This window comes from Olea europaea, unplaced genomic scaffold (genome assembly GCF_002742605.1).
Source record: "Olea europaea var. sylvestris unplaced genomic scaffold, O_europaea_v1 scaffold1252, whole genome shotgun sequence".
NCBI lineage: Eukaryota > Viridiplantae > Streptophyta > Magnoliopsida > Lamiales > Oleaceae > Olea > Olea europaea.
In genome coordinates, this window is record NW_019229960.1 from 50087 (window position 1) to 57756 (window position 7670).

Sequence of the window (7670 nt, forward strand, 5' to 3'; positions counted from 1 at the left end):
CGCACACGTCACAAATATTATTCCTAATATTCATTGTCCATGCGTTCCAATTACAGTGTTCTAACTACCATGAGTTTTTCAACACTACGAATAAGCAACTTATTGCCTTAATGATGCACATACATTAAAACAATATGGTTATGCATATTAAAGGAATCACAACACAGGAATTATGATAAAAACATAAGATCTTGAATTAAAAACTAAGAATCAACCAGTTTTGTCATCCATCCAATGCAAATATATTTATCCTAGCATATTAATGTAGGAAATACATGAAAAATAAAAGAACGAAATAACCCCGAATCATTAAAGTATGAAAAGAATCTAAAATCCTTCAATTGATGCCTTCAATTCCGAATCCAAGTGATGAAGCCTTGTTCTTCAATATATATCTCTCTCTTTCTCCTCTTTGTCCGCTTTCAGGATGTTAGAAAATTTAGATTCCCTTATTTTAGCTGATTCTTGGTATATATATGGTGCTCAAAATTCCAAACCAAAACTTTTCAAAACAAAATAAGGAAACATAATTTTTTTGTCGGAGTTAAACCAAAACTCAGTTGGTGCGTACGTATAGTATCCTCAATTGAGTTTCGGAAGTTCAATTTTCCAACCGTGCATATGCAAGGCCTGCAGGCCCATGCGTACGTATAGTTCAATTATTTTAGCGGCCAATTTACAATTTGGTCCCTGAACTTTCTGAAGTGTGTGTTTTGGTCATTTTCCAAAATTTGTTGTCCTATTAGCTAATCCTCAATTCCAATTGACTCTTGGTGTTCTTAACTCATTGTTCTTTAGTCCAATTCAAATTTTGGATTATTACATTCTAGTCCCCAAACTTTGCACTTGATGTAATTGTGTCATTTTTTCTGCTTATTTTCTTTATTCTCGTACATTCCATTGATTATAACCTATCTAGAAGCATGTAAAAATGCTTGATACAAAAAGACTTAGTAGAATTTGAAGAAGAAAACCAGAATGATTCAATTCAAATAGAATTATCAGAAATAAAAATATTAAGAAAAAGAATAGAAAACTTAGAAGATATGCAAAGATACATTCTACAGAAATTAGAACTTTTTGAAATAAGTAAAAAAGGAAAAAACCCAGAAATTACTCCTGAACCAAAACTAGTTCAAGTTTTTTGTAATTTAGAAAAATTAAAAAGTATTAAAGTAAAATGTTATGTTAGAATAGAAAATTTTGAAATAATTTGTTTAGGTTTAATAGAAGAAGTACAGAATATAGTTTACCTAAAGACTCAGTATGGGTAAAAGAATTATCTTTAAATACAAACTTAATTTTAGGATTAAGTTTTTTGTTAAAAGATAATGGTAGCATAATAATCAGTAAAGATTATTTGCAATTACAAACATGCTAAAAAATATTTTTGATATTTTGGATTCTTATTGTAAGATATCCATAAATTGTCTAAAATACATTTTTCTGATTTAGTAACTGAGTTATGAGAAAGTGTCTTAAAACTAATATTACTGTTTGGAAAACAAAGTAATTCTATATTACCAAATCTTAACTTATCATGAGTCTGTAGTATATTTGTCTGAGAACTTGAACTACAACAATTGGCAATCCTGGCCGGGGGCCTCTTGGTCTTTGCATCTGATTGATTATTTTTTACAGATGCAAAGACCAAGAGGCCCCAGGCCAGGATTGCCAATTGTTGGTAGTTCAAGTTCTCAGACAAATATACTACAGACTCATGAAAAGTTAAGATTTGGTAATATAGAATTACTTTGTTTTCCAAACAGTAATATTAGTTTTAAAACACTTTCTCATATCTCAGTTACTAAATCAGAAAAATGTATTTTAGACAATTTATGGATATCTTACAATAAGAATCCAAAAGATCAAAAATATTTTTTAACATGTTTAAATGCTCTTTCAGAACACTTTAGTCAAGACCACAAAAAATTTAAGTGTTATGTTGTTTTACAAGGTAGACTTCCAGGAATTTATCATACTTGGTTAGAAGTTTCAGATTGTATAAAAAATTTTCCAAATCCTCTTTATAAAGGATTTTATTCAATTTCAGAAGCATTAGAAGAATGTAGAAAATTTATAGGAATTAATTATTTTGTTGCCCCTTCTTTAAAGAATGTTTCAGATCAGCCCTTAGATTATGCTTCTAAATTTTGTGAACATTGTGAATGTATGACTAAGAATTTTAAAATTTTAAATGAGTCTAATCAGTCTTTACAACAAGAAAAATTAGTTTTACAAATTTCTGAATTAGAACAAGAAATTATTAATTTAAAGATCTCAAATCCAATTGTTCAGACACAAGCAGGTACTATAGAGCCCAAGAATTCTATAGCTGGTCCAGTTCAAACGGAAGCTGGTAAAGACTTATCAAATCTGTTTATGGTTTTGGGCTTACCAAAAGCTCAACAGACTCAGGGGACTGTTGATTCTCCTACTTTTCAATTTAATCAGACTCAACAGGCTGAAAATCCTGTTACAAAAAATAAAAATTTTTCTGAAGACCAGACACAGCAGACTGGAAATTCTGCTACTAGATTAATTAGTCCAATAGACCTTAAACAGAAAAGCCCAATCAATTTCCAGAATCATTTCAATCAGCTCAAGATCCAGAACAAATTTCTCAATCAGATATTAGAAGAATCAAAGAAATGTTTGAAAAGATTGAAGAAATACAGCAACAAGTTAAACAAAGTACTACAAAGAAAAAGAAAATACAGATTAAAAAGAAAAATAAAGGCAAAAAGAAAATTGAACAAGAAAAAGATTTGGATAATTTTGAAGACAATAATTCAGAAGAAGATGATAATCCAGAAGGATGTACTGACGGAGGAGACTCTTTAGACAGCATTGGCAGACACAATTATGAAACAAGATAAGGATTCATTCAGACATTTGACAAAAAGTTTTGGTGATAAACAAGAGTTTGAAGACTTCTGTCCAAGATTTCAAGAAAAAATCAAGAATTATTGTACGAAAAGTAGAATCTTTACTGTTTTCCTTTTGAAAAATTTGTAAAGAATCTTACTGTTTGATAAAGTAAGATTTGATAGCATAGCTTTTTACTGTTTCCTTTTTGACGTTTTGAAAAAAAGCAAAGATTCCTTGCTTTTGAAAAACGCTTCCTCTTTCTTTTCTCCCCTATATAAGGAGACCATTCTTTCATTTGTAAACACACAAGAAAATATATACAATACAAGTTTTGAATTCTCCCAAATATGTTCTAATCTTCTTTCTCTCCCGAAAGGGAAATTCTTAATTGTTCTTATTCTTAGATAGAATAATATCCCACAAAAATATGTTGTTTTAAAAACTACTGATGGATCATTCCGGTAGGTATGCTTTATAGTTCTAAGATATGGTGCTAATAGTTAATATTAGTTCCAGATCTTGTAAGAACAATTTCTGTTCATAAAATTTTTTAATTTGTAAAAGTTTTATGATTTTTGTAAAGAATTTTATGCTTCATGCTGAGTATATGATAAGAGCATGTCTTAACTCCAAGTTAAAAGTTTAAACTGTTTTTAAAATAAGTCCTGAGTGACCTCTCAAAGCGTAAAAGCCCAGTGAAGAGGCTAGGAGACGCATAAAAGAGGGAAAGGGATCACTGTTTTAAGAATTCTTGTTAAGGGAGTGCCAGTGGTGTCCTTACAAGAATGGAGTTAGGTCCAAGTTCATATATCTCAGATGGCATGTTTTTAAAAAAAAAAAAAAGGGATATTATTTTATCAAAAGAAAAAGATATCTCAATTAAGAAAAGTACTGAGTAGGATTTTCATAATTTGTTTTAATAACCGCCTACAACAGCCTCCAAATCCTTGAAATTCTAACCTTTTTCAGGGGTCCTGTTTCAGAATCATTATTTCTATTTATATGACTATAATTTCCAAACCTTAAACTAGTTCTTCCATGTAAATCTTTATATGTTATAGCTTCTTGAGGAGCTAATATTGGTTCTTGAGTTTCTAAAAATTTTTCTAAATCCCATTCTAATCCTGCTAAAAGTTCTGAGTCATAAGTTTTAGGATAGAATAATATCCCACAAAAATATGTTGTTTTAAAAACTACCGATGGATCATTCCGGTAGGTATGCTTTATAGTTCTAAGATATGGTGCTAATAGTTAATATTAGTTCCAGATCTTGTAAGAACAATTTCTGTTCATAAAATTTTTTAATTCATCAACAAATACTCAATTTTAATGGCCTAAATAAGTGTATAAAATACACGTATCAGCCTTTCTATAGCTCGTACGGAATTTTGTTAACAAACTTGGATGAGACATGGTTTAGTGTGTAGCACATTGTAACCAGTGAATGACTCCAAAAGTTTTTTGGGAAATTTGCATGGCTCATTTTTAATTGGATTATATCTAATAGTTTACGATTCCTCCATTCAGATACACGACAATGTTGCAGTGTATTTAGAAGAGTTCATTGCAAGAGAATCTCATTCTGTTTTAGATAATCTAAATTTTATCTTTAAGATATTTTCACTTTGATCAGATCTTAATGTGAGGGTATCTTTACCTATTTGTTTCTCTACTTCTAGCTTGAATCCTTTGATCCTTTCAAGAACTTCATGTTTGAATTTCATCAAGTATACATGATAATTGATGACATAAGAGAAACCTCATCTGACATTAATTGACATGGGTCCATATACATCAGTATGTATTATGCCAATATTTATGCACACTTATTCCATTTCAAGTAAAAGGAGATTTGGTCATTGTGCCAAACAAACATGTTTTGCACTTGTCAAACGATTCAAAATCAATTGACTCTACGTATACATCTCTATATAATTTTGAAATTACATTTCATTTATATGACCAAGTCTGCTATGCCAGATTTGGGTATTATTCAGATGATCACTTTTATGCCTTTTAACTTCTATACTCATTATAGAATGCTTTATTGTTTAGCATATAAATATTATTTTTGTAGCTTATCATAACTATTAAGAACTTAATTAATATAAGCAGGAACAACAATTGTCCTTAACATTAAAATAGTTCATGTCTGAACATGAAATTCATTTTAATGTTCCAATTATGGTGGGTACAAAGCAACATTTCTCTAATTCTAATACTAAGCCAAAAGACAAGGGCATTAAGTATGCTCATACATGCAATTCAGCAACATTTGCTCATCTTTAACATGTAGGTCAATTTCTCCTTTTTTGTAGTGGTCTACTTCTATCTAGCTTCTTTATATTTATATAAATATGAGATCCACATCTGGCATCAAATAGCTAAGAAGCTTATGAAGTAGACGTAAGCCTTACATTATTTCTTCCAATGACCTTTTCATTTTATAATGAAAACAATGGTCATTAGACTTGGTATTTGTCCTTTACTTGGACTGTCTTAACCATATTGGATGCTTTCCCAAAGCCCATTTAGATTTTATCTTAACACCCTTAGAGGAATCAATGATTTGCCCATTACTAACTTTGATATCAAGCTTAACAATCTTACGCAGGTTAAGCAACTTAATGAGTATGCATTTGAGCTTATTCATATCATAATTCATAATTATTATGAATAACTCTATGACAGAGATTGCAAATCTAAGTTAATACTTAGTTCATAGTTCATGATTGAACCAAACTGAGAATACTTCTCAATGCCAATCATTTTTAGTACATGAGCACTGACCGAGGATTCATCTATCATTTTGCATCGGTATAGTTGCTTGGAAGTCTCATATCCTTCCATACATGATTATTATCATACAACTCTTTGTAATGAAGAATGATGTGTTAACATCTATATTATCAAGTTGCTTTTGTAACTCAGTTAACATAGTCGCAAGCATCACATGTGTGTAGTACTATCGTCATCATTGTGTTTATTTCAGTAGTCATATCTTCCTTAATCGAGTCATTAGTAGGTGTCTCTGGAAGGGCTACTCAAGGATGTAACCAATTTTCTTATGCATGAGAACAATTCTCAAATTGCGGTGTCAATCAAGAAGATTTGATTTGGTTGTTGGCATCCAGTATGCCTCTCAAATACACATAGTTACTCACGATTCAATAAATATAAATGATGAAAAAGAAAATAATAATATATAAAATGCATTAATTAATTTAACATGGACTTTTATTAAATTAATTATGCACCCACTGTTTAATTCAAATTTTTGACCCTCTCACATAAATTTATGGAATCCATACTTGACTCCTAGTGGGTCGGGATCCCATCTGTTATACCAAGACCTTGAGTGTACTCAACAAGCCTTAATATAATATTTTGGTAGATACTATTATCAATTGTATCTCCATACAATTTCCAGATCGTTAAGCTGACAACTCTTTGTCTTCACACATCTTATGTGTTAACTTAACATGTCTCTAAAATTTATTTTCTTGAGTGTACTCAACAAAATATAAATTTTAGTTAAGACAAACCCGTCATTCAGAAATATCAAATATTTCATAGTGTCAAACATATCCCTAATAGACCAATCTTGAATGTACTCAACAAGTTGAGACGATTTGGGATTCTAGTTTTTCATTATAATGATGGAAGACGATTATAAATATGACTTAATATTTTATTGAGGGGTTTTGCATTCAAAAGTCTCATCGCAACATCATATATGCTGTATTACACATCTACTATGTAAATAAACATATATAATATAATATAATATAATAATGTGACGATTATGGACTTTACTATCTAATCTTTCCGAGCCATAAGGAAGACTAGTTGGTCAATTCCTAAGGGGTATCGCATTGATTAATATTAATGCACCATCTTCATGGTTTCTTCGCGTGTCTTCAATTAGTCTAGCTGCAACCTATATCCTATACTACTTGGCACACACGCCTAGATGAAATTGGACTCGCATGCCCAAAATAACAATGACAATAACGGACTCACATGTCCAAAATGAATAAGAGCTCGCAGGCTCATAAAACGACAAGAATAAAATTAACCATTTAACACATCCACATGATCGAATCCATAATCGTCCACTAATAATACATTCATCACATAAATGTATGCCTATATAATATCTAATATTATATGCAAATATGTTTCTAGTTTCTTGCAATTAAGGTCGTCTAAACTCTTTTAGTCAAATGGATTGGAATAATTAAATAATTAATTAATCATATTAATGAATTAATTTAATTAGTGGGCATATTTAATTAAAATCAAAATTTAATCAAATACTGAATTAGAGTCCAACTTTAATTCCACAATTATAGGGTGGGATTATTTAATTAAAATCAAATTTTAATTATATAGGAAAATCAGAGTCCAACTCTAATTTCAAAATTTTAGGGCGAACTTATTTAATTAAAATCAAATTTTAATTAAACAACATATTAGAGTCCAACTCTAATTTTAAGAAAAAATTTAGGGCGAGACAATTTAATTAAAATCAAATTTTAATTAAATGTCAAATTAGAATCCAATTCTAATTCCTAAAATATGTTCGGGTGAATAATTAATTAAAATCAAAATTTAATTAAGTATTAAATTAGAGTCGAACTTTAATTCAAACTGAATTAATATTCTAATCTATGACAACATTCCTAAATAAAATAAAACTCAATCTGGGGTCAAACATAATATTTAAGTTAAAATCTAATTTTAACAAAAATATAAAAATCGTCAATTTTAAATAAAATTTTAACTTGAGTCAAAAT